We start from the raw sequence: 26503 nt of genomic DNA, 5'->3' as shown, positions 1-26503 counted from the left end.
CCATGTGAGGTTGTCTTTATCATGCTGTACACTGAATCGCTGTACCTGTGCTGTGGAAACTGCTTCAAACTGCAATAAAGGAAACTTTTACACCTTTTTACATAAACCTGCACAAATGACTTTGCCTGTACCTGTGAGTTGTAGGGCATACACATATGGATGCAAATAATCGGAATAAAGTCCAATATGATTAAAATTGGGCCATGTAAGGGCGTTGATGACCCTGCTCCTCTCCCCTCCCCTCCCCCTGCTCTCCAAGTAGATCATTGATTATGTTATTTCTTGTATAGTTTCTCTGCTCCTCCGCCTTTATAGCTGTATGCTGGGCTTCTGACCTCCGACCCTGCTGACTCACTCTACTCTTATACCAGCAGCTTGTATTATTAATGTATCGCTATGATCTCTGCCTAGTCTCTCCTCTACCTGTCCTCCCCCTTCTCCTCTCACTACCCAGCCGGCCATCAGCAGGAGGGTCCCCCTACATGAGCCTGGTCCTGCTAAAGGGGGAGTTTTTCCTTGCCACTGTTGCTTGTTGGGGGTCAGGCCCTGGGATTCTGGAAAGCGCCTAGAAACAATTTTGATTGTAACCGACGCTATATAAATAAAGATTGGTTTGATTTGATTTGATGGCAAGATTTGAATCACTCAGAAAGAAACTTCTTTCTGATCCAGCTGGGTGGTTTGTGATGGTCAATTTTCACAGCAAGTTCCAAGAGATCCAACCATCCCTCACCTCTGTCCCTCCCGTGCAGTTCTCTGTATCTGGACAGGCAACTGAAGGAAGAATCCCATTCAGCCAATAAAAAAGGAGATGACCTTTGGGACTGGGAATTCTGGGATTTTAGCACATTAACATACTGTACTTGCGCTGACATCATGAAGACGATTGGACGTCAATGATTCCTTGAGCCTTATCGCATCCTAACTTTGCTCAAAGAGATAAAAACACTGTTGTGTTTGTTCAAAAACTGTTAACCTTATTAGCAGGATTAGTGAGTTCAGGATCCACACGGCCAAAAGTGCCGCAAAGCCACCGGAATTGAGTTTCCTGTCAAGGACACCCTTAAAAAGGCTTATGAAAATTCAAATAAATGTTTTTGACAGTAATGCCAAAGCAATCCTGCTGGCAGCATCAGTAAATGCCTTAATGGCTCTTTTCTTTGCGGCTTCTTGTGACTCAAACGTCTGTTTGTTTGATTCGGCTTCATGTTACAAAGGAGAGAAGCTGCCTCCTCTGGTGTCAATGGGGGCTTCAGGAGACACTCCTTTTTTCATGCTTTGTGCCAAACGACGTGCGAGTTGCAGCGTCAGGAGCAGCGTTGCAACAGTCTGGCTGCTTGTTACATCAGCCACAGCGGAGCGCCATTCAGTAGTTGATGAATGCCCTCAGATGAACTACCAGAGTCTTAGAAGCAGGTTAAGGAATACAGATTTTTTTTAAATCCTGATTAAAGATGAGTGGAACTACAGTAAAGGAGGTAAAAGCATCCTAAACCACCTCAGAAAAGCCAATGATGATTTATCAAAACATCCCCATGTCACAAATGACTATGAATGATATTGTTGGTGTTTGACTGCATCCACTTCCCGTACTTGCCCTATCATGCTCTATTTTACTTCCTGTTTGCAGCTCCAACACCCCCCCCCCCCCCCCCCCCCCCCCCCCCTGCCCCATAGGAAATGCTGTAGACATGACTGAGGCCTGCAGCTGGCGAACTTTCCAACTCTCATTATATTTCTGCTTTCCCATGAAGCCAATATGCTGCTAATATGCAGGTAGTTGATGATGAACACATGTAATATTCACACTAACGAACTTCATTTTGCTTAAAAATGTAACAAGCTGTGTTTTGTACAGGATGATTTAAATTCTCTCAATACAGAAGTTTAGTTTGAACTTTTTATTTGATTGTGCAAAGAGGTTACAGACAGAGGTGTGCATCACCAGAATAGTAGGTCAGGTTTCACTTGAAGACGTGGTGGTTGCCAGGCAGCGAATTCCTCAGCCAAACATTGGTTGGATCAGCTGCATCTCAAAGTTTTCCATGTAGGCTGCAGCAGATTACAAATCCGTTAAAGATGACAGTTTATCAGGAAAAGTGCAGATGGGAACGCAGTGAGCTTTGTGACTGCTTGGAGGGGGAAACAGCAACAATTAACTGGTCCAGAATTCCTCTGAGGACAAACCGATGAGGGTCGAAAGCACAGCTTTCGGCACTACAAAGTCCTGGATGAACTTAAATAATATTCTGCCTGAGCGCTTATGGTGAGCTCACTTTAAAGGTTTCCTGAATTAATGAAAGATGTTCTCTGGGATTCTCCTTAATGTCACACACAAATAATGATCCAAGAACTTGGAGCACTGTTTGAGGAAGCTAAGCTATCTGACTCACCGCCAGCATTCGAACCAGGTTAACCACCAGGAGCAGATGGTGACACATATTCGTTTTATTTGAACATTCAGTTTTGATTTTGACTTTAGTGCTCAGCCCACTCTGCTGTTGAAAGGTTTTTCGTCCACCCTCGTATAATTGCTAACAATTAGCAGTGCAAACACACCATTGATTCAGCGTTTTTCTCTCACAGTCCAAAAAACAAACAAACCTAGGTTTGATGATTAATGATGCCTTTTTAGGCCGAGCAAACACAATATTTCAACTGACATTTCTAATTTATAAGATGTGATATAACCTATAAGACTTTGAAACAAGTGAAGGAGGCTGTATGTCTTTGTGTTGTTAAAAACAAATTTTTGTAATGCACATGAAGGTTTCCTATCACAAGACTTCCTTTTCCCGTGCCACGCGCGACATCACACCACCTCGTGTTTCAACAGACTCACTCTTCAGCTTTAGTGCTGCTAAAATCGACAGCGAATCTCAGAGAGGCAGTGCAGATAAGCAGTTTCAATCTGGAGAGGAAAGAAAAGGCATCAGGGCATTTTTACAGCAGCTTTTACAAACCCGAGTCTGATGAGCAGCGTAAACGAGAGAAAAACAGAAAAAAGGTCTGAATCCAACCTCAGAACTACCTCATTCATTCCTAAAGACTGGGAAGAGCTGCTAACTGGCTTTTATACAGTAGACCTCTAGTATCTGCAGATTCTGAGGAAATAGGAACTGTATGAATCCCTCATGAATACTAAATTTAAGAGGTTTGCAGTAATTGTGGGAACAAAATAAGGTGTGGCTACAGTCACTAAGTGATATTTTAACTTCACTTTCATGAAACAAAGAAATCAAAGTTTCTCCTCATTTCTGAGTGACTCCGATTTGCTATTTTTCCTCACTGTTCTCTAAAATCAAAGTAAAACTAAATCAACAAACTGTAAAAAGTTGCGAACAATCCATCTGTTTTCCATTTCCATGGTAGCTATTCAGGGTCTCTCCTCTGCCTGGGAAACCAGGTTACTGCTCCTCTGATGGGACTTTCCTGCCGGCCTGGGCCACATGCATTCTTGAAGCAGAAGGGTCTTAATTAAAAACATTATCTGTAGAGAAATGTGAGGAAAGCTGACTTCCGGAGACAATTCACACCGACTGGCAGCTTGTTACAGTGCGAAGGATCAGAAGATCCCCCAAGCGTCTCCCCAATGTCTGAGATTGACCTGGTCCTGGCCTACATTTAAGAGCCACGTTACCTAAGCGTCAGGATTTTTTAGGCAGAAATATTTCAGACCCGTTGTCACTGTCCTTAAATCAGGTCAAATACGTTTAAGTACAACATCTTTTTTCATTTTGCTGTTTACGTTCTTTCTGATCTGGTTATTAATGTTCACCGTGGCCTCTTCGGTGTCTTGATTTCCCAGAAAGTTAAACCGAGGCAGCCTGAATGAGGAAGTGGTGTTTGCCACGAAGTAAGTTGATACATCAGAATTCACCTTATGACTAAACCTCGAGCTTCATGTAAATATGACCGTATACAACAACAGTCGGTTTCTGCGTAAACAGATGTTTTCACATGAAAGTCGGACAGTGACAAATCTGTGGAGTCTCTCCAAAGCTCTTCGGCAGAACCGGCCGGGAGGAGAAAAGATTGACCACTGAACTGTCCACATAAAGAGGGCGATGGACAATCATATCTGCTTATTTTAAAGATTCTGAGATTTTGTCGTGTTGAAAACACAAATTTCGTTAAATCCACCTTTGGCTGCTGTAAGAAAACTCTAGAAATCAGCAACAGGGGTGAAAAAAGGCCAATCACTGATGTTTATAGATAAAACAGTCTTTTTTTTAAAAAAATTCTGGTTCTCTGGGGCATAAACACCAGGTCAGGCCCTATGGGTGTAGCCGGGGGACAGGGGGTCACCTGACCACTGTCAGGAAGAGCCACGTCACTAGAAGCTGGGGGGAAAACGGGCGGTGGCCTTTTTGCCGCGGTGATGTGAGGATGCACACGTCCGTCTTTGCAGAGAGCGTAAAATACCAAGAAGAGGCCCTTCACCTGACGCTCAGCTGTTCTCGTATGCTCGGGGGTGTCACCCGGCGGTGTTTTGATGTGGATGCCGAGTCGTCTTGCAGTCAAGTCGACCACATCTGAGAGCCTCCCGGCAGGTGATGGAACATACATGTCGCTGAAACAAACGCAGCAAACAAAAGTGTGTGGTCGCATTAATGTGAGGAGAATTCTTTTCTTCTTCTTTTCTTCTTTTTTCTAATCTTCTTACTCTCAGATCTGTAAACATGAGCTTTGTTAACTCATAAAAGTCCTTCTGAGTCATTAATTGAGATGATAAAAATGTTGATTCCAGCAGCTGTCATGTGGTGAGTTTGGATTACGCCTTTTTTTTTTTTCTTTTTTTTTTAAAAACAAAAAAACAGGTTTTTCTTGTGACTAAGGCTCCAGAAATAATGTTGTACTCGGGTGTTTCCTCTGACGCTCACTCCCTCTCGGCTTCCTTTCATCCACTCATATCAGTCTCGAGTCTGAAGGTACCAGAGTGGTGGTGAGTCTTTCGGGTGGAATACGTCTCTCTGTGAATGCGTTACTTTACAAAGAATGACTTCTTCTTTATGGAGACGGTCTTAGTTTCGCTTTCTGTATGTACACGTGTCATGGAAAACCATGAATGAGCTGTTGTTAAGATTTAAAAAAAACAAACAAAAAAGAATTCCCCAAAATCCAGAGAGGGATTCTGGGAAGAAGGTACTTAGCAGGAAATGGGGTTGAGTTGTGGGAATCTTGAATCTGTATTTGGTCACAAAGGAAGGTTGATTGAAGTCTCCCAGAGAACACCAGCTCAGACGCCATTTTGTGACTGCTAACGTTGTTCTTTGTTCTCTGTTGTTGTGGTCTTCTCTTTCTTTAGTCTGGTTCTTTAGTCAGTTTTACGCCTCTTTTATAGCTTTATTCCCACCCACGCTGCTTTCTGCTGTGAGCAGAAATGATATTGAATGGATATATAATAACCTAACATTTTAACATCTTTTTTTTCAGGCTTATGTGAAATTCTTAACTTAGTACCTAAACGCAACAAGTCTTTGGACTATCTGACCTAAACTAGGCATCGCAGATGGATCTCGTGGATATGCCCTCATTAAAAAAAAACACCAACAAAAAGATTTTCCACAGCCTAAAGACCACCGTGCATCTTTCCCACTAGACGGGGAGAAGTTTCTGTGTGGCATTCTAGATCAAAGGTGACTTTTTAAACGAGGGAAACACGACCAAAGTGGAAGTCAGGAATGTGAATGTTGAGCCAACAGCTGCAGAATCAACAGTCCAGTATTGTACGTTACAGGCAGTTTGGGTCAGTATATATGCAAAATAATATGAAGTTTAAAGAAGTCACTTCCTAAAAAATGTGCAGCCGCTAGCCTGTTAGCTTACACAATGAAACACTCATGAACACACCTATTAGGTTGATTTAGATGACCAGAACATTATCGGCAAACTGTAAGGACTCAAACCTCAACCCTCAACGCTCACTGCACCCTGAAACAGCCACATGCCGATTTTAATCATGGACAGCAGCAGACAGCCAAAAAAGGAGGAAGAATGAAGCCTGTGGGTGGATATGTGGGGGATGAGATTCTGAATGGCTCTTCAGCTTCCAGAAAAAACATTTATAGTCAACAAAAATCTCAAGGTAACTGTTTTATAACTAAGGATAATTAAGGCTAACCCGGACCATCTCTAGCTCCACTTTGACAGAAAAGTATGAATTTAGACAGGAAGGACGCATCGAATAAAATAATATATATATTTTGGGAAGATATTCAATAGCAGCTTACTTTTTGACAAGCAACCCCATTACTTGTTAAGAGAGTTACTGCGTTCAGGAGCTCCAAAGAACTCCAAAGTTGTGGGTTTTTTCCTCCTCCGGCACATTGTGCAATGACCTCATCAACAACAGTGAAGAAGTTCGTAATTTGACAAATTTTACTGAATTTTTTTTTTTTTTTTACTGAAAAACAGCAAAGCCGATCCCAAACAGAAAAAAGGACGAGTGAGGATTTCTTTTACCACTTCTGAGATCGTATTCTTCCTGGGACATGATGACATCATCACTGACATAACTGATCCCAGAAAGAAATGATCACGCCCGTGTCTACACGTGAAGTTATTTTTCACAAAAAGGAAACACAAACATGTTCCACCTCTGTCTTATTTCTCTTTTTTCCTTTGGTACTTCCTTTTTCTTTACTTGATCACTTCAGATTCATGGGTAATCATCCATCCTGGACTTTGACCTAATTACCGTCTGTTATTGCGATGACCACAGTCTGCTTTTAAAAATCTTACAAAACGCCGCTGACAACATTTCGACAGATGTAGTTCTGCGGTCGAAGGTTCCAGCTTCAGTTTAATAACATTAGAACGGTACAAAACCTCAGAGGAGGACATCTGAGTACAAACCTAATGAGCGAAATAAACCATGAAAAGTAAAAATGATGATTTATGCGGCTTTAACTGGGGAACTGTTGAGTTTGAATTATTTACCAGAAATCTGAGTCCATAGTGCCACAGACACGCACACAAGACCGTCTTATCTGGACTATAAAACCCAGCGGTTAACACAGTGCCTGTGTGTGCATGGGTGTGTGTGTGTGTGTGTGTGTGTGTGTGCATGGGTGTGTGTGTGTGTGTGTGTGTGTTGCTGAGAGACATGCCTGGGCATATTCCCAGTCAGCATAAATAATAACTGTATCACAGGTTCATCCTCTCTTTCCCTGCAAGAGTAAAATCGGCTCGTTCACATTTGTTCACGATTGCTTCTACATAAAAAAAAAAAACGCATGACTTTGTGTGTCGTTTTGCTGCATCACAAACCAGACCTGCCTACTGGAAGGAACCTCACACACACATGCACACATGTGTAAAATACAGTATATTTTATTGACATTGTTAGAACATATAGAGTCAATATCAACAGAAAAGGTCTTCAATATTTGATTGTAAACACAAATTGTGAATGCAGGTTTTACTTTGGCAGGGACGGGGGTCACGTCATTGATTGTGAGCTGGAGCCGGAGCCTCACCTGCATTTTCTGAATCCGGCCTGGATTCAGGTAAAAACAGTGACCCTGGAGATGAAAAAAGAGAGGGAAGGAAGCATTTGAGGAGGTTTGCAACTCAATTATACTGACGCTAACCTCAGTCTCCTCAGTCTTGGCAGTAAATGATTAGTGGAAGCAGAATGGTGCCCTCGAACCAAATCAGTTTCAATTGACATGATTCAAGGTGCAAACATCAAGAATCATCTCATCATCCGATGAGCAGAAAAGTCTTGATGATGGAGGACAAAAAGAGGTTGTGGCCTCCTGTTTCTTACCCCAGTTCAAACATTGTGGCATCAATATGCTAACATTAGCATGGTAACAGCTGACAATGTATAAAGGTCATTTGTGGGTGATTAAGGGATTAGTTAAAATCTTGATTTTATGTACTTTCATCCATTTTACAATAGTATATTTGGCAACAGAAATTGGGTTTTATTATCATTTTTCTAAGGCTAAATGAGGATAATCCGGACGTGGATATAAATTTTTAAATTGCAGACTTCAAACTTAAATGGATTTGACACAAACCTTCAAATGTGATGCAGAACTTTGACATTCCAAAGTGGTCATGGTTCAGCCTTTGGACATCACAGATCTGCACATCTCCCCCTTCTGAAATCTGCTTCCTCTTCCTCTGCGTGTGGCTCGTCTTCACACACCCTGAACACAAGACAGAACATTTGTTCCCCCGACGGCTCTGTGGTTCACAGCTCTTGGTTAATTCTTGGTTTGTCCCCCCTCCCGAGCCGACCAAAGTTCTGAGCTCTCAACGCTTTTATTGACGTGATCACATCTGATTTCTGATCGCTCATCACTTTTCAACAGGCAGCATTTTCAGGCTTATCAACTGGTGATGCTGGTGTGTGGTGAAAACTAACACATCCCCATTTGCACTTCCACATTTTCATAGCAAGGTGAGAAAACTATCGTATTGCGTAAAACTCAGATACTTTTGAAATGTAAGATAATGTCTAAAATATGACAAGAGAGCAGCAAAACTGCATCAATAGTGAAAATCCGAGAATAAATACCGGTTTTAGAAATGAAAGTAAACACTGTTGGGATGTCCATGATGTTTGACAGTAACAAATGTGAGATGTGTTTTTGGACTTTACAGAATGTCTCATATGCAAATGCAACCAGTTAGTCTTCAGAGAGATACTGACAGGATTTATTCCTATCAAGACTCAGCTTGGTTAAAAAAAATGTCAGCAGTAAATGTGAAATATTTTCACATTTTATTTCTTTTTCTGATGGTGAAATTTGGTCGTAATTATTAATGATCGTATGGTTCTGATGATGCTTCTTTTGTCAATATTGCTCTCAGTTGATGGATGATATCACCTGCAACATTCAGGAGGCAACAAAAGTCATGCGACTTGGATTTAACAATGTGTTTACCTCATAAAAACAATTGACCAACACAGAAATACATCTCTGTGGTGCTTTCTGCCTGTTGTCATCTCGCAGTATTTGAGGAACATGCTGAGAACTGAGATAAATAAATCCTTTTTATTGTCTTCCGCTCTCCAAAGGCTGAAAATCGTCTCTCGCTCTTGCTGATCTCAGGGGAAAGAAAGTGTTTCTTAGAGGGGAGAAAGTTGAGAAAGGTTCCTCCAGGCCCTCACTCTCATGCTTAGATAAAACTTTTATAACTAATGAAAACAAAACCTTGATAAACCTCACATCAAATTTAACTTACCAAATTCAAAGGTTATTATGGAGCGATGCATTTGCTTGTTATTATAAGATGTGTTTTGTTAAATTTCTATTTAAATTTTTAAGGACAATCACTGGCACAGTTCGGCCCTGCATGGCTTTATCTAAAAAAAATTACTTGAGTCTTCATACACACCTCAGAAGTGCTGGAGGTTGATTCCGACCTCAGATTATGTGACTGTTGCACCACCAGCTGGCATTTCGACAGCACCAGCGTGACTCGGGCGTGGAGATTTTGCTTCACCCCAGCCCAAAGGCCAAAAAAACAGCCTGGAAAGCACCTAAAGGTTTGGTATCACCCTCTACAGGGTTTGATAGAGGCTGCACGTAGCAGGGCCATAAAAAGCTAGCTCAGTGCCGACACGCTGCAGCCTCGTCATTGTGTTGAAACCATCCCTAAGGTCATTTACATAAGGTTTTTTTCTCCTTCTGGAATTCTCTCTCCTCTCTCTGCTGGTGTGCCGATCCCTGCTGGCATTTTCATGATCTCAGAATGACTCAGCTTCATCTGAAAGACGACAGAACAGGAGAGACAACTGTCAGGAAGGAGAACAATGAGGGAACCGAGTCCGAGCAGCGACTGTGGCAGAAGCAGAACTTGTAGTTGCACTAGCAAAAAAAAACAAAAACAAGCAGTGTCATGATATAAAAAAGATTAAAAAAAACAAGCAGCTAGCTAAATTAAATTGTTTCTATTAATAAATCTTTTTTTTTAATTAAGTGAGAGTGGCTGTAGTTTGACAACCGTAAAGGAAGATAAACGAGTCTGTCGCATTTATAACCCTGCGGCCGAACACTCGGCTCAGGGAACGTTCTTCTTCATCACCCTAAGAGCAGAGGAGATGGATCAGCCCTTTTTAGCAGAGAACCACTTTGTTTCAGACGAGACACGAAGCCGTGAAAAATAGCCAGAAGCCCAACGTTGATAAATGAAACGAAAGGGAAACAAGCAGCAGCAGCTGATGCAGTACTGAGGACCTAAAGTGAGCGGGCGAGAAAGGAACTGCTCAGACGACGGCGTGGAACCGGGATGAATCATTGACTAACGGGACAGCTCAGAGCAGTCTGATGGATGACTGGCTGATTCATCTTCATGGCCTGATGAAGTGGAGCTGCCATCAGCAGCTTTAAACTCTGATTTTATGGAAACGGCTGCAGCAGGATGTGATAAAATCTTGACAAAGACAGACTGGCGTGCACCAAAATCCTTCTGCCTTTAATCGATCAGCCGTGACACACTGATGACGAAAAATAGTCAGTGGAAGAATGAAAGGGGGAAGAGGAGAAACCTCCTCTTACAGCCTTAAACTGAGAGCATGAGCACAGACTCGTGTCGTGACCCCTGAATCACAGTTTGTGTTCATGCTCTCAGTTTAAGGCTGTGAGCTGCACATCTACTCGTACATCAAACAGCGTCATCGTTGTCCTCCTCGGATAAATACAGGTGCAGGACAACATTGACCCATTATGATGTAGGAGTAGATGTTTTCCCCCAATGATGGAACGGGACAGGAAGAAGAGGACTTAACACCAGCCATATGGATGGTCTGGAGCTCAAAGGTGAAGACAACAGACTTGAATCCATGAATCTTTATCCTGTTAATCCTCCTGAAAATCCACCCGTCTCAGCGTCACTATCACTGTTTCTAATGCAACAACACTTTCTCTTTTAATAATCCACATTGTACATGCAGCGTGATTTACACAAAGACTGCGAGGATGACCATCCGCCCTAGGTCCAAACTCAACAGAATATTTACACCAAGTTCCAAAATTACAGTTACGATTACAGCTTCAATATCAACATCTGGGCTACAGGCAGCCGCATGTCAAGGATAACACAACTCTTTCATGGAGAAATCCCTGGGGTTCCCACTTCGGGTAAGACCAAGGATATTTCTTCTTAAGTTTATTAATCTGAGCTGCTGCGGCTGCACTCGGAGCCCTGCAAAGGGAGGAAAAGACGGGAGGGAGGACAGGAGGGAGGAAGGGAGGACATTAGATCCAGGAGAGGAAGGAGAGAAGCAGTGTGTGGCAAAAGGTTTGGGTTTGGTGTTAACAAGCTGCTGCAGTGTGGTTACACTCCCTCATAAACCGCAGCAGGTCTGCGGCACATAAACCAGACAGGTCAGACACAGAACCAACCTGTTCGGACCTACGAGTTCACCGAGGGAACATGACCGGAGAGCTGTGATCACTCTTCATTGTATCCTAACAAAGAAAACCTTCTGAAAAGACAAAAAAAATCTCCATCCAATCCAGCACCAGTTCAGAGTGGGAGTGGGTTTAACCCTCTCGGTGCCGGCGTGTGTCATTTCCTACCAGATGGACACGGAGTCTGCGTTGGAAACCACACCACAGTTCTGCCAGCATGTCAGCGCCGCAAAACCAAGGTAAAATCATCATTTTATCAGATATCAAAGTCAACTTTTCACCAGCTGCCCTGTCCTTTAGCCAGCGTGAGAGTCAGGTGACAAACATTAGAACTGCCTGTGATTAAATCAACATCAAATGCCTAAGTAGTGTGTCATCACACACACGTTTGAATTTACTGAGAATTTTCCAGTTAGTATGTGGTGAAACCTCAGCACTCCCACTGGAAAGACAAACATCGCTTCAGCCGCCATTCTCTTTGCTTCCCGCAGAAAACCCGCAGTTTTCCACATTTGGTCAGACCTTTTTTCCTCGCCGTGATACCAGAATGTCTCCGCGAATGGTGTTAACCACTGAGAGATGCTGGATGACTACAGCTCCTTTCATGATTAAATGAAAGTTGCAGCCAAATGTGTCATAAAAGATTTGTGGAGTGTTAGTGTATGAATGGAGCCAGTTTCCACCACTCTTGAAGAGGTTTTCACTCACGCTTTTAAAGTTCATATTATCATATTATTTCCTGAATCTCCTCCATTGATCACAACATTTCATAATAGTCACAGTCATTTTGTGTAGAATCAGGACAATGGAAGACAGGACATTTTTACTGCAGAAAAGGATCACATGTTTTGGGGTGACAGGAGGGAAATGGATTGTGTAACATTGTCCTGCCAGTCTAACAGCAGCCATCATGCATGCAGTGCTGCAGGAGAAGGTGCAGACATTCTAATAGAGTCAGTTTTGTCTGTGTGAATGAGTTCATGATGTTCTGCTGCGAGTCTTTAAACACCAACTGGTGATTTTGTTTTACCCAAAACACGACGCCCACAGGAAGTGTCTCACACGTCACTCAGTAACAAACCGCTGTATAACCTGGTAAAAAAAAAAAGTGAAGAAGTTAGAATTCCAGTAGCATTCTAGCTGAAGAATAACCAGCGTAGCTCAAACAGATCACTGTCAGAGCCAACCGTACAGCCGAGCAAACGCACTGAAAAGTTAGGCCCCAGCTGAGACATGTGCTCAAGACAACGTGTCCTTTTCATCGGTGAGCTGAGCTGAGCGGAGCAGCCTCCAGTAAAAATAGCACGCTGCCTGGTAAACAATGCAGCTTCAAAAAGGAAGTGAGAGGTTCAATATCAATGAGCTGCTGAAATGACTGCGTGCAGGGAAAATCCTGCCCATGTGTTTCAATTCTCAGTACCTGCCTAGCGGAGCCCTGAGTCCTACACGAGTCACAAACACTAGGTGACTGTTCCAGAAGAGCCGCTCGCTAATGTGCCCCAGGCGACAGTTTGGTTCACCACAGCCGGAATAATTATCCTACTCTCGCCTCTGGATCCACAGGAAAGATGCATTGCAACATCACTCATGCAGGACGTGCACACTGGCTTCCTGTAACGGCCTCCTGGCACTGTGTTGCAGCTCTGGGAAGTCCAACAGACACTACTGGGTAAAATAATGAACCAGGCTGAGTTTGCATGAGCTGATATCTGTGGTTGTGTAACGACATCAGTTTACAGGAATAATACTGCAGAGGCAGTGCGTTTATCTCTGTTATTGTACGTACAGCCTCACCCTGATGGTGTGATGCTGTGGTTCAGCATCACACTCAAGTGGTTGGTCATGCGTACAAATTAACACAAAGAGGAGCGACTATACGGACCTACAGGTCTGGCAGGTTCCTTCCAGCACGTCACAGTCTTCACCAGTTTACAGCAGGTGCCCCCGTGACAAGAATCTGGGAAACACAGTGACAAATATGGAAAATATGCCGTTAGGTCAGATGCATTTCCAGTATGTTCAGTTACTCCAGTGTGTTTACCAGAGTTTCATGAGGATATTCCAGCGGCTGAGAATATAATAAACATTATTGTTGCCTTTAAAAATGCAGCTGAGCAACTGAATTCTGCTGAATTTTCTATTAATTATTAGTGTGCATTCAAGTAAAAGCTCGTCATAAGACTACAGAATGTGGTGTAAATGTTTAGTGACAAATTAAAAAGGAATAATAAACAATTTGTTCATGAGCTACATTTCCATTAAGATCGCACCTATACAGAATTATAGCTTTGACTTTTCCCAACATGTGGAGGCAGAGCGGCTGAAACATCACCCGACTGAACGAACAGCTGCTGCACAGCGACACGACCGTCTTAAATAAAACAAGAATCCTGTCATGTGCCTCAAAGAATAATAAACAGTCGCTGATTTGAATGCGTAAATGTCAGCGGAGGCAGACGGATGATGAGTGGCGAGAAGAGGGAAGAAGCTCTTTCACGAGTCTACGCAAATGCAAATAAATTCACATTCACACATATGACAGAAAAAAACTAAAAGAAAAACAGTTTTAGGATTTACGATTATTAAGGCAGCACACACACGAAGGCGCAAGAGATTAAAGTTTACAGAAGAGACCTTTAATTTCAGTAAACTGGAGGACTATATAATTCTAATTCACCATATTTAATTCCAAACATTCTATGATCCTGTTTGCAAGGTCATGACCTGTGACACATACCACATTTAACCATTATTTATTAATCATATTAAATATATTTCTGATCTTCAACATGAATTTGAGGATGTAATAGAGGCACTTAGTGTATTTAAGAATTACCAGTTGTTTGTACTGAAAACTGGGGGGGAAAAGTTAAATCTACCAAGACTGAAACCAAACAAACACACACACACACACACACATACACACACACACACACACGCACACATATACACACACACACACACACACACACACGCACACATATACACACACACACACACACACAGACCCCAACTTAAACACACACTTAGAAATCAGCAAAGATCAACTACACAGATAAACACACACCTGTATAAAAATATGTTGGTCTTCATGTGAGATTATACCGATTGTGAGAGCACACACCTGCAAATCTATATGGACAATTACTGAAATCACTCACACACACACATCAATATATGAAAATATTGTGTGCATAAAATGTCCCTCTGTTTTTAGAGTCGAGTAACACAGAGAAATAAATGTACACAAAGCACAATGTATTAAAACAGACGTAAGTTCATGTTCAGAAATGTGGTGGAAACTTTTCACATCACTATTTTGTCATTTACTGTCAACACATAGTCAGAAACATCAGTGAAACATTGGTGAGACATGTTGTTGCTATTGAACCAACATAGTTAAAGAGCTACAGCCTTGGGGAAAAAAATCTACAGTGTGCAAATACCACTCACTTACTCACACACACACACACACACAAACACACACACACACACACAGCAGAACTATAAGCTGTTAAAAAGGAATTGTAATATGTATAATAAAACATCTTTAGACAGCTGGTGCACATGCACACATGACCAGACACAATACGGATATTTTTCAGGCAGGTCAATACGTCAAAGATGTCGAGCGTGTGCGCGCGCGCGCGCGCACACACACACGAACACAACACGTCTGTGAGCTGATTAGTCTGTTTGATGCCACCCACGGACCATGAAGCACCGTGGCCTGAACTCGTGACTAAGATCTGATTTTTTTTTTTAAAGTATGTCAAGTTCATTAACGCCGCTAATGTTGCCACTAATGTCAATTTGATTGAAATATTTGGACACGGTTCAGTCATATCATCTGCTGCATTCAGCCACATTACTATTGCTAACTTTGGAGGCGCATGACTCATTTTAAAAATCGTTCAACATCACAGAAACAGAGATGACAAATAGCAAATGCGAAATAGTGTTGTACACTATTAAAACGATTCTGAAGTACTGCAGCAATTTCTTTCTAGTTTCACAATATAGATATGAAAATTTCAGCGATTGTCACTTTTTTCCTTTTCAACTTTTGGTTTGAAATGTGTTTGTTGCTACTGGAAAGGTTAAAAGATTATTTTTTTTTCCAGTCGAAACTGAGTGGGCTCAAGTCAAATGTTCCCACATGCTTCATACTTCATAATTATCACTCCAGCATCATAGTTTCACTTTAACTTGAATGCATTTATTTATAGGGAAAAAAACAAAAGTAAAAAAAGAGGACCGGACCGAATCGAACAATAAAATAAAAAAAGGAACCAAAGCATTTAACTTCGAAATTGCGATTAAATAATAATGATAATCATAATGAAACTGTTGCGATGCCCAAGTGTAAGATTTTAAATTACTGACATGATTTATATAATTCACAGCTCAAAACGAATCTAAAAAAAAAATTATGAGAAGCTTTATTTTAATACCGGTGTGGTTAAACTGTTATAAATATGGCCGACAGCAATTCCACATGTCAAATGTTTTCATTTGTAACCTGAAGCATTCACATAGATTTGTTTTTTTTTTATTGTGCAAAAAGAAGAAAAGAAAGAAGATTTGAGGACATTTTAGAGCTCTGCGCCCACACTCGGCAGGATCATCGATCAAAGAGATTCTCGGTCTGATTCACAGTTTCACAACTGCTGCATACTTTATTTATTAAGAAAAACCCAAACCTGCAGCAAACAAACTTTGTGTGTGTGTGACAGGTCATATTTCGACAGCACAAAAAAACACACACGCGCGCAAACACACAACCCAGAAACTACGACATCATGATTTGAAATTGTTGTCTCTGAAAACGCTGGCGGGAAATTTCGGGGGCCCCGACTAAGAACCGGCTTCGGGCTACGATTGTTTTACTTTCAACTGAAGCTGCAAAGAAGAAGTCAGATCGCAACGATGCCGAACAATTTTTGCCCGGACTGCCGAGGCTGAATTCGGCTATGTGGCGCAAGCAGCCGCGGCCCGGGGAGCCGGGGAGCCGGGGGGGCGGAGGGCCGGGGAGCCGCCGGCTGCTGTCCCCAGCGACCCCTGGCAAAGCCGACGTCACCCGCCTGGCTGCGTCACGTCAACTACAAGTGAAATTCACTTTTCCTCTGTCACTTCGAAAATGAGTCAGAGAGCAGAAAAGACGGAGGCTAAAGCCCGATACGAGCCGCAGATAGTCGAGAGGATCAGACGCGTCTCCTCCTCCTCTACTCAATCTTAAATGCAGGAAATAAGCCTCTCCTTTCAGCCTTTAGCGGATAAAAAATCAGTTTGGAGTCTATCTTTAAATATCAGGTCTTTATGCTGATGGACGAAAATAAAGAAGCAGATTCAATTCTGATTTGAATTCGAAGCAGGCATTTTGCGGTGTTTAATGGAGCGTATTGATCATGGTTTGAATTTGAAAAGTCTGAATCGCCTTTAAAGCCTCGCAGATCAAACGAGCCTCTCGTTTCACGTCAAGTTTCACAGGCAGCAGACTGAAGCGTTTGCCCAAGTCTCGAAAGAGAAGAGTGAAAGAATAAAATGAGAAGAGGGAGGAAAGCGAGAGAGACCCGAGAGCGATGTGGGAGGCTGTCTGGAGGAGAGCTGTGGTCTCCATTTTGAAGTGGCACCAAAAAAAAGGCCCTGCACACCTCCACAGCAACTGAAAACACAGCAGGAGTCAAACTGCTGCTGGGGGGTCGCCCAGACTCACACACAGAAGAGGTGCACTCCCACTCTCCATGTTGTGACACACGATGCAAAATAAATGTGTGTGAAGCACTGCCGAGTGGAGGCGATCGCAGCATCGAGCCCGGAGGAGAGGATGGAGCTAAAGCACCAGCCTGGAGACTCTTTAACACCATCGGCCGCTCTTCATCACACACCTTTACACACTCTGGGAAGCTTTGGGGATGCTGAACTAGGTGACACAAACAGCTGCTGAAGGGTGGCCCAACACCACCTCACAGTTGCTGCTCCCACGTCCACTTGAAGTGCACAGGCTGACCGGCTTTGATGAACAGGCCATTAAACAAAATCATCTAATAGAAACCAAAAGCACCTGCTGCTTCTAGGGGCAATGAAGCTTTTAGAGTGGCTCTGCTCTGACTCCCACTCTCTTCCTATATGCAAAATCTGAAGGATCTAAAAACAATCCAGCTTGTTTCACCACATAAACCAGCAGTATGAATCACCTCGATGCATTTATCTTCGTGTGTCCGTGAAATTTATATTGTCACTTGCACCTGAACGATTCCCCGTTTCCCTGAGATGTCATGTGACGATCACCGAATTCCAGCTTATCTTGACATTTCCCAGCATGTTGGACTGGGTTGGACTGGAAAAGGTCATTTTGTCCTGGTGATGTCTTTTGCAACCCAAGTCTAAAACCAGCAACGCGGGGTCGACGTTGAACCCTTCCATCCCAATAAGCTCTTTATAGTGTCTTTTTACAGTTCATAGAATGAAACATCCAATTTCCAACCACATCTGTAGTGTACTTTTGAGTAATTTGTTGAGAGAAATGAAGATTGTTAGTCTTCGGGTTTTAGTGTCACCTAGTGGTCGCCATTGGTATTACATCGAAATCCACTCACTTTAGCTACTGATACCAGGAAACACGGCAGCTAAAGCATCTCGTGCTTCAGCGTAACAGTGCAACTCATTTTGCATTTTATGCAAAACTATAAATAAATACAACAAATGAAAACAAGGCTGAAGAACAATTTAAAAATATCTTGCTTTTAGATTTAAGTTTGTTTTCTATGAGGCAAATTTTATCTGATCAGGTGGGAGGTAAACTGAGAAAGGACTCAGTGTTTGTTTATTGGGTTATTTATCACAGAACTGCGAATGAGTGTGTGTGTGTGTGTGTGTGCGTGTGTGTGTGTGTGTGTGTGTGTGTGTGTGTGTGTTGCAGACATTTACCCACAATGGCGTGAGAAACTGCAAGCCTCCTACAGTCTGGGACATGACAACCACAAGTGGGAGAAGTATCATATGTATGTACACAGACACACACATACACACAAGCAGACAGACACAAACACACACACACACACACAGGATGTACATGTAAACCTCCACGTTCAGCTAATAAACCGATCTAGCAGATCACCTTTATTTATACGACAGCTATTAAGCAAGAGGCTGAGGCTGAATCTTGTGATTATTATATTTTTTTCCATGCACAGAAGCTCAGTGGTGTTTTCATTTGAAAACGAATGTAGCAGCGGTGATTCAGACATATTACACAGAGAGAACATGTCAACAAACCTGATTCATAGTCTGTCCTTGGGATTAAGTTTACTTCAACCAGATTGAAGCATTTACAATAACACTCGCTGATCACTGACCGTTTTACTGTAAATGCACAAACAAGAAACACCGGAAGCATTAAAAAAAGATACAAATCTGTGTGTTTTAACAATGGACAACCACTTTGTTCAAGGACATTCATGGACCTTTTACCTACTGGTGCCTGTGTGGATCAAAACTCTTTCACTTCCCACCTGAAATGGTTTGATCCTGCTCACAAACCCAAAGCATCATGGTGGATGAACGTTGCTTTGGGGTGCATATTGGATTATACAGATTATATAAATCTAGGTGAGGAGGATGCACAAGAACCTACGTAACTACACAGGAAAAAGCTGGTTAAGTGAAAGGGAACACTTGAAAAAAAAAAAGTTTGACTTGTAAATTCATGTAAATTCCTCTGTGAAATGCAACAGGGTTGTCCTCGCCTGCTCCGGGTCGGCTCAGACCACCTTAGCCAGTCATTTCCACTGAAGAGGTCAGCGATGGGTCAAATTACGTAACTCTCGAGCAGTCGGGATGGAGAAACTATCTGCAGCTGGGTCAGTTTAGGTTTTCAGGGGGTTAAATCTGTTTCAGTACAACCTTCGGCATCAGCGGTCGCTAGTTCCTCTCGCCACAAGGTCACGTAATGGTGCAGATTCTGCGACCTGAGTCCAGCTCAGACGGGAGATCGGCATCAATAAAGTGCTAAATTTAAAAAAAAAAAAAATTATCACAGAGAAAGTAAACTTTTTTTCAATTCATACCGTTGCAAAAATAAGTGCAAACTGCACTGTGGGTCTGTCGAGCTACAAAAGGTCTCTGCAACTCAGATGTGGATAAATGCCACCCACATATTTACTTTTAGTTTCTTCAAGTAAACAAAGAAACAACTCATTACTATATAATGATAATAAATAATTATTATGATAATAATTACTATGATCATAATCATTATTCATTAACAACAACTGTGTGTCCTTATTTGTAACTTTACATTAGTTCAAACATAATATAGGCCTGTAGAGCTAATTCGCCTCGATGGATGCTAGATTAAAATGCTAATAAGAAGCTAAATAAAAGCAGCTATTCATGGTACGTACACCATTAGAAGATATCTTAAGGAATGGGGCTGAATCAGAGCAAAAATAAGCAGGGCAAGTCTGAAGTACCGATTTAAACTTTATACAGCATCAGATAAGAAGCAGGTCAGCTGTGGTGGATCAACACATGCTGAAATTTGCAGAATGCCTCCCCACACGGGGTTCCAACATTTCAAATAGACAGTTACAGCTACAGGAGTGGACCTATGCTGTGGGAGTGTGAAACACATCCTGGCTCAAAGCATATTTAGCCAGTGAAACAACAATTTTTGTCAACTTCTGAAAAACCAGACTGAGAAAAGGTTTGTGGTTTTCATGCTTTTTTACTATTCAAAGCGGCATCTCTGAAAGGAGGCAACTTTGACATTTAACATTGTGTTTATACCATCTGCAGAGCCCACACACTCCTGACACCTGATGCTTTCTTCTGCAGTGACAATAACACTCATGCATGGCCAATTTTGGAACAAACAAACAATATTCACACGGCTCAGAATTCTCAAAATTCTCCGTTCCCAGGCTTAATGTGTTGCACATAGAAGATTATTTCTCTGCTGACTGACAAAGGAAACCAGCAAAGTTTTGTACAAGTGTCACCGGTTGGCGACTGCGAAAAACGCTGCCATCGCACACACCTGACTCTATTTTCACAATTTTGTGATGTCGCCGATTTAGTTGCAACTGTGCTGAACATCAGCTTCTTTTCATCATTTTAAAGTTCAAAGGTCGTGCACATGAGTCACTCAGTAGTTGTTGCTGCCACTGCAGACATTTTAATTACTGCTGGAGAGTCAGACCGCCGTATGCGTTGGGCTAACGTTATATTGGCTTTGTTGGATTTATGTCCAGTTCATTATCCAGCCACTTCGAAAAGGCCGGCCTAAACTTTGTAAAACAACAACAAAAATTCAAATATGTGCAGTTAAAAACCATCCCTGAACACACACACACGCAGGAGGAGAGGAGGATCAGTGGGGCCTGTCACGGAGAAGCCCAGTGAGGCCAGTGACACCATAAACCCTGGTCAACCAAACACACACACACACACACACACACACACACACACACACACACACACCTACATGCATCCAACTGGTGACCACATCTACCAGTAACTATGAACAGAGCAGGACCATCATCCACTTGGCTCTGGTCCCACTCGGTGCATTGGCCATTTTACTCTGCATCTCAGCAGCTGGTAAACATACGTCAGCCCTGTCGTTGTCATAGTAACCACAATAGTTATAGTCTTGTCATGGTTCACGGTTTGTCTGGGTGCAAGTACGGTGCTTTAAAACAGAACCGAATTGAAGATTCGGGGTTTTAGCATCTATGGGAAGAGGATTAATAGAAAATAAGGCAGGAAGATGCCGGTTTGAGACGCGTGACGTCAGGACGACCTCAGGATAATAATCTCTCATTTCCATATAGGCAGCAGGATCCACGCCTCATTTCCTCAAACATTTCACTCCGCACCGACCCCCCAAGATAAGATCTGCACCTCCATTTAAATGACGGGGTTTAAAATTAGACCAAAGGCGACAGAGCGAAAACACGCCGTGGGAGTGACGTGGTCGGCCGTCAACGCCCCAACACGCACACCTTTTTCACATTTATTCCAGAATTAAAATACAACAACATCATTTCATGCTTCCACCCTTGGGCACGTTACAGATTTCACTATTTGCAAATAATCGCTTTACTCAACTCTAACTTGTCTGGGCGCAAATGGCACAAAAATAAAACGGTTAGTTTGCTCCTTTATAAAGACAAACTTCCGGCGAGGCCAGACATCGTTGCGGGGGGAAAAGTGCGCAATGAACAAGTGAGGCGCAAAAATAGTGAACAAAGCACCAAAAGGCTCACGAGAGGAAATAAACACTATTCATATTTAACTCTATTTTAACACTAATGTATTTCTAAACATTTCTAATTAACAGAATTCATTTTCCAGACAGACTCGCAAGGTAAACAATTAACCTTTACAGTGTTGTTGAGGTTTAGACAACCTGCGCGTTACGAGAATCTTCCACGTATTCGTGGAAGAAATAAACGCAACAATCTCACCAGTAAAGCGCCTCACAGCCACCACAGCTCCACTTGTTTAGCTTTGATGCCCACAGAGCTTTATCATGTGGCTTTGATCAGTAAACACCTGATCTTGGTGCAGGCACCAAGTCCACCATGAGAAGCTTAATCAGCAGTGAACGTTCGGGCCTCTGAAATTAGAATTGAAATAGCGCGTAAATTAGTTTCAAATTGCGGAACTTTCACATCAAATTGTGCAAAATGAGGGTTACACGAATACACATACTTATTTAGCTCACTAGTGATGTGAAGAGAATTCTGTGGAACAGATTTGTCTTTATTAAAGTTCACAAAAACGCAGCGACATTTCATGTGACGACGGAAGTTTTCACCATCGTGACAGTAAAGAAATCATCTTTTTCGCTTTTCTTCTAAGTCGGTCCAAAGTTTTATAGTAAATTTCAGCATCACAACAACCCAAATATCCATTCTGCTGACTTAAAGCGAGACACGCACGGGCTGAATATTATCCTCCTCACGACCGCAGTTGACTCAGAAACACACAAACACACTCACACAAGAATAAAGATGTGAAACTTTAGATATCAAGGTTCAAAGTGAATTAACTTCAAATGCCGGAGCTCATTTCCATCAGCGGGCAGCAAGTTTGGGGATTTAACCAGCAGTTTCTTCGAGATGATTGAGACATGACATAAAAGTCATTTTTGTTCGTTTTTAATCGATGTGCAGCTTCAGAGACTTTTCACTGTGAAATTCTACGACCTTTTAAAATAAAACAAGAATTTGCAGGGTTTGGTTTTTTTTTAGATTAGTTTCTGCACCCCCGTGTCTGTACCTCATGTCCACCTGAGTCATGAATCCTTGCACAACGTGCGAGAATGTGTGAGAAGGAAAAACAAATTTCAAATGTCAAACGTCTACTTTCTCATCACACAGGAAGCTTATCGGCCCGTGACATTTAGATTGTGACTTTCTTGCTGTTTGGTTGCCTCCAGGAGACTAAATATGTCAAGAGACCGACTCGGTATCACCTGATGTACAGAGGAAACCGTGGCATCTTTTTTTTTAATGTCTTATTAGCACTTTATTTGGATTTGCATAAGAACTAATGTCCGTCACTGCTCATTTGATTGTCTGAATGGCCGAAATAAGCCTCAACGCCTTTGTTTCCCCACTTTTACTGTAACTATTGATCCGAACATTTTTTAATTTGTTCAGTTCTGATAGCATAGGGACCCGTTTTAAACTATTTTGAAATGTCGACGCAGAATCGCGCGGTGCGCCGAAATGGAGACGGCAATGGACTTGGGGTGTGAACAGAACACGAGAAAGAGATGTATTGGATTTATTTCTGCTTTTCACGGTTTCCTCGTTGCTTTAACCAACTTTCGGTATCGAATATTGTCAATGTTGGGGGCGTCCGTGCGTAAAACGCCTCCAAAGTTGATCGTTCTGGCCATCTATGACCCCAGGATTGCTTCTTCTCTGGCCTCGAAGGCTTTCCTGCAGATGCAACTTGAATTTTGTCTTCTCGCTGCAAGAAATCAAAGACAATATTGGGGATTTGGGGTGGAAAATATCAGATATCGTTTTGATTTTTGCGTAATCTGACCTCAAAACATGAACATATACTCTTTACACACCCAGAACAGGTGATTGTCGACGTTGTTCCCGTAAAGTCTAGCTCAAAGATTATTATTCTTATTTTTATACTATTACCATTATTATTACTATTATTAACATTAACAATGACATTAATAATAATTCTATTTTTTCTACTACTACTACTAATAATAATAATAATAACAATAATAATAACAATAATAACAACAATAATTATAATATTATAATAACAATAATAATAATAAACCGTCCTGAAATGTTTGAGAGTAGACTTGTAGGTTTGATAAATCGGTAAATGTTGCTATTCACAGAGAATTACCGTGATCCAACAGCGTCCCGTCAAAATTTCTCACACGTTTTTACTACCAGCATTGTTGATCGAAATTAGCTCACTCAAACGTTGGAAACGCATGACACGAAATATTTACTTTCGTGTGGTAGAATTTCCACCAAAAGATCCACCAGCACAAATCAACAAGAGAAAACGGTTTTTTTTCTCCTTTTGAATTGTGAAACTCAACAATCTTGTTGGGTTTTTTGTCTGGTTTTTTTGTAGCATATAGTGTCAAAGAAGGGCCTGGATTTAGATAAAACCTAAAGGACAAAAGCTGATTGTTGGTAGGATGCCAGCGATCAAATATATTTGTCAGTCAAAATTGTGCTTTAACCCTCAGATGACGGAGAGTTTTCAGGTCAAGAGCGGCTGCTTTCTGCGAGAAGATGCTGCCACCTTGTGGCACAAAAAGCGAATTACAACTACCTTGTCACCTTAGCCAAAGTATATGACACACATGCACACTCACTCACACACTCACTCAAACCCACGCCCACACCCACACCCACCCACCCACACACACACACACACACACTCACTCACACCCACACACACACACCGAACCGAGTTCACGGTGGGAACAGGCACCTCAAACCAATTGTTTCTCTCTGTTAGCAGTTTGAGCTCCAGAGAGGTATGAGACAACATGTCACAAAGCTCAACTATAAATGTGCATAGGATGGAATTTTAAAAGATAACCTGTCTACAAAGCAACCCGATTTTCACTGGCTCCTAAATAACATTTGCATATCAAGAAACGCATTTGTATATCACGAGACTGTGTCAGAAGAGACAGAGGACACTGGCCATAAGAACAGAAAACACACAACTTGGCACCTGTTGACTAATAAAAATAGATAATAATTCCATGTGAATAAAGTTTATTTAAGGAAGGAAAGAGGTAAAGCTCTGCCGGGAGAGCTGTGCGAAAAAATCCGCTGCCCTTTTTTCTTCCTGGCTGTATTTGGTGCAAGCGTTAAATGGTGTGATCTGATGTAAACCAAGGAAATATTTCCGGGTTGAGACACTTTACAATATAGTTGCAGTCCTTAAGTTTTAGAGTCTGTCAAAGTTTTTGCTGTTATTCGCCGTACTTCTTTTCCAGGAACACAAAATTGAAAATACCAGATATAATATTAAACCAATTCATCTCTGTCTCTGCAAGTAAGTCATTTTTGGACGTGGTGGTGTTCTTACACATTTACTGTTATCTCACACCAGCCGATGATGCGTACAGAGATAACAGGTCACACACGCCTGCGCACACTAGTGACCTACTACCGTTTTTACTGAGACAGGATATTCAGCTGTGACATTTATCCATTTGGTCCTGCCCTCTGACTCATGACAACATGCACACAGATGGGGTGCTATCACAGGTTCACAAAACCCCAAATTTGCCAGATTTAGTCAGATTTCACAGCGTCGTGTCTCCAAACTCATTTATATGCTAGGAAAAACTGCAACTACTTCATTAAAAAGAAAGATTTCCTGGCTGGTACAGTTATAAAGTAGCACTATCCATCTTATGTTTGACCATGTAACCTGCAAAAAGAAGAATCTGTCCACATCTGCCGCCAGCTCAGCAGCTTCCTTTTGCCAAACGTCCACTCACTCAGTTCTGCTCGTCTCTGCAGAGCGCACGTGGAGCTGCACACACCAGAACTACGGTACTCTGATTCAAATTAACACCAAGCTACAACCAAACACTCATACATGTGATCGTCTCTGGAGGGAATTCTGCCCCAAAGTGACTCAATCTGATCCTTTACTCCCACATTTGTGATGAGAAATGATGTCATAGGGACAGAAGCTGATTTGGCATTAAGAGGAAGGGAGAAGAGGACAGAAGAGGACAGGATGGGACAGGATGGGATGGGATGGGACAGGACAGCCAGTCACTGATGGAGAATCAATATTTTATATAGTTAAACTGACTGCCTGGTGTTGACTTTTAATCTCAGGGACACGTGCCTGGAATAACTGGAAGGTTTTGACCACCTTAAACCAGACAAACACCAGTGAAACAAGATCTTCTACAGTGATTCAGTGAGTTAAACTTCACGTTTTGACAGAATTAGAACTTAATCTGAGATTTGGGGCTTTTTCATCATTATCAATATTGCTATTATTATTATTATTATTATTATTATTATTGGTTCTATTGTTACTATTATTATGGATATTATACTTATTATTAATAGACTAGAAGTAGCAGTAGCAGCAGTCATAGGAGTAGTAGTAGCAGTAATAGTAGCCGCAGTAGCAATAGTAGCAGTAGCAGTAGCAGTAGTAGTAGTAGTAGTAGCAGTTACAGTAATAGCAGTAGCAGTAGCACCAGTCATAGGAGTAGTAGTAGCAGTAATAGTAGCCGCAGTAGCAATAGTAGTAATAGCAGTAGCAGTAGTAGTAGCCGCAGTAGCAGTAGTAGTAGCCGCAGTAGCAATAGTAGTAATAGCAGTAGCAGTAGTAGTAGCCGCAGTAGCAGTAGTAGTAGCCGCAGTAGCAATAGTAGTAATAGCAGTAGCAGTAGTAGTAGCCGCAGTAGCAATAGTAGCAGTAGCAGTAGTGGTAGCCGCAGTAGCAATAGTAGTAGTAGCAGTAGGAGTAATAGTAGCCGCAGTAGCAATAGTAGTAGTAGCACTAGCAGTAATAGTAGCCGCAGTAGCAATAGTAGTAGTAGCGGTAGCAGTAGCAGTAGCAGTAGCAGTAGTAGT

General features: G+C 42.0%; 1 long non-coding RNA gene across 16 annotated transcripts in view; it reads right to left on the bottom strand.

Annotated features, from left to right (window-relative positions):
- LOC105416342 (uncharacterized) overlaps positions 1–26503 on the bottom strand; it is a 38087-nt gene that overhangs the window by 1721 nt on the left and 9863 nt on the right. For 5 of the 16 annotated variants that reach the window (XR_003888333.1, XR_003888334.1, XR_003888335.1 and 2 more), the window contains 3 exons: positions 13258–13332; positions 8031–9729; positions 6390–7526 (listed from right to left, as the gene is read on the bottom strand). This is a non-coding gene — a long non-coding RNA (uncharacterized lncRNA). Of the gene's footprint in view, positions 1–1945; positions 4574–6389; positions 7527–8030; positions 13041–13257; positions 13333–26503 lie in introns of those variants that run through there. The other 11 variants (XR_003888340.1, XR_003888328.1, XR_003888339.1 and 8 more) reach the window with 10 other exon arrangements.

Source organism: Takifugu rubripes, chromosome 4 (assembly GCF_901000725.2).
Source record: "Takifugu rubripes chromosome 4, fTakRub1.2, whole genome shotgun sequence".
Taxonomy (NCBI): domain Eukaryota; kingdom Metazoa; phylum Chordata; class Actinopteri; order Tetraodontiformes; family Tetraodontidae; genus Takifugu; species Takifugu rubripes.
Note: the sequence above shows the minus strand (reverse complement) of the source record. Positions and strands in the feature narration are given on the sequence as shown.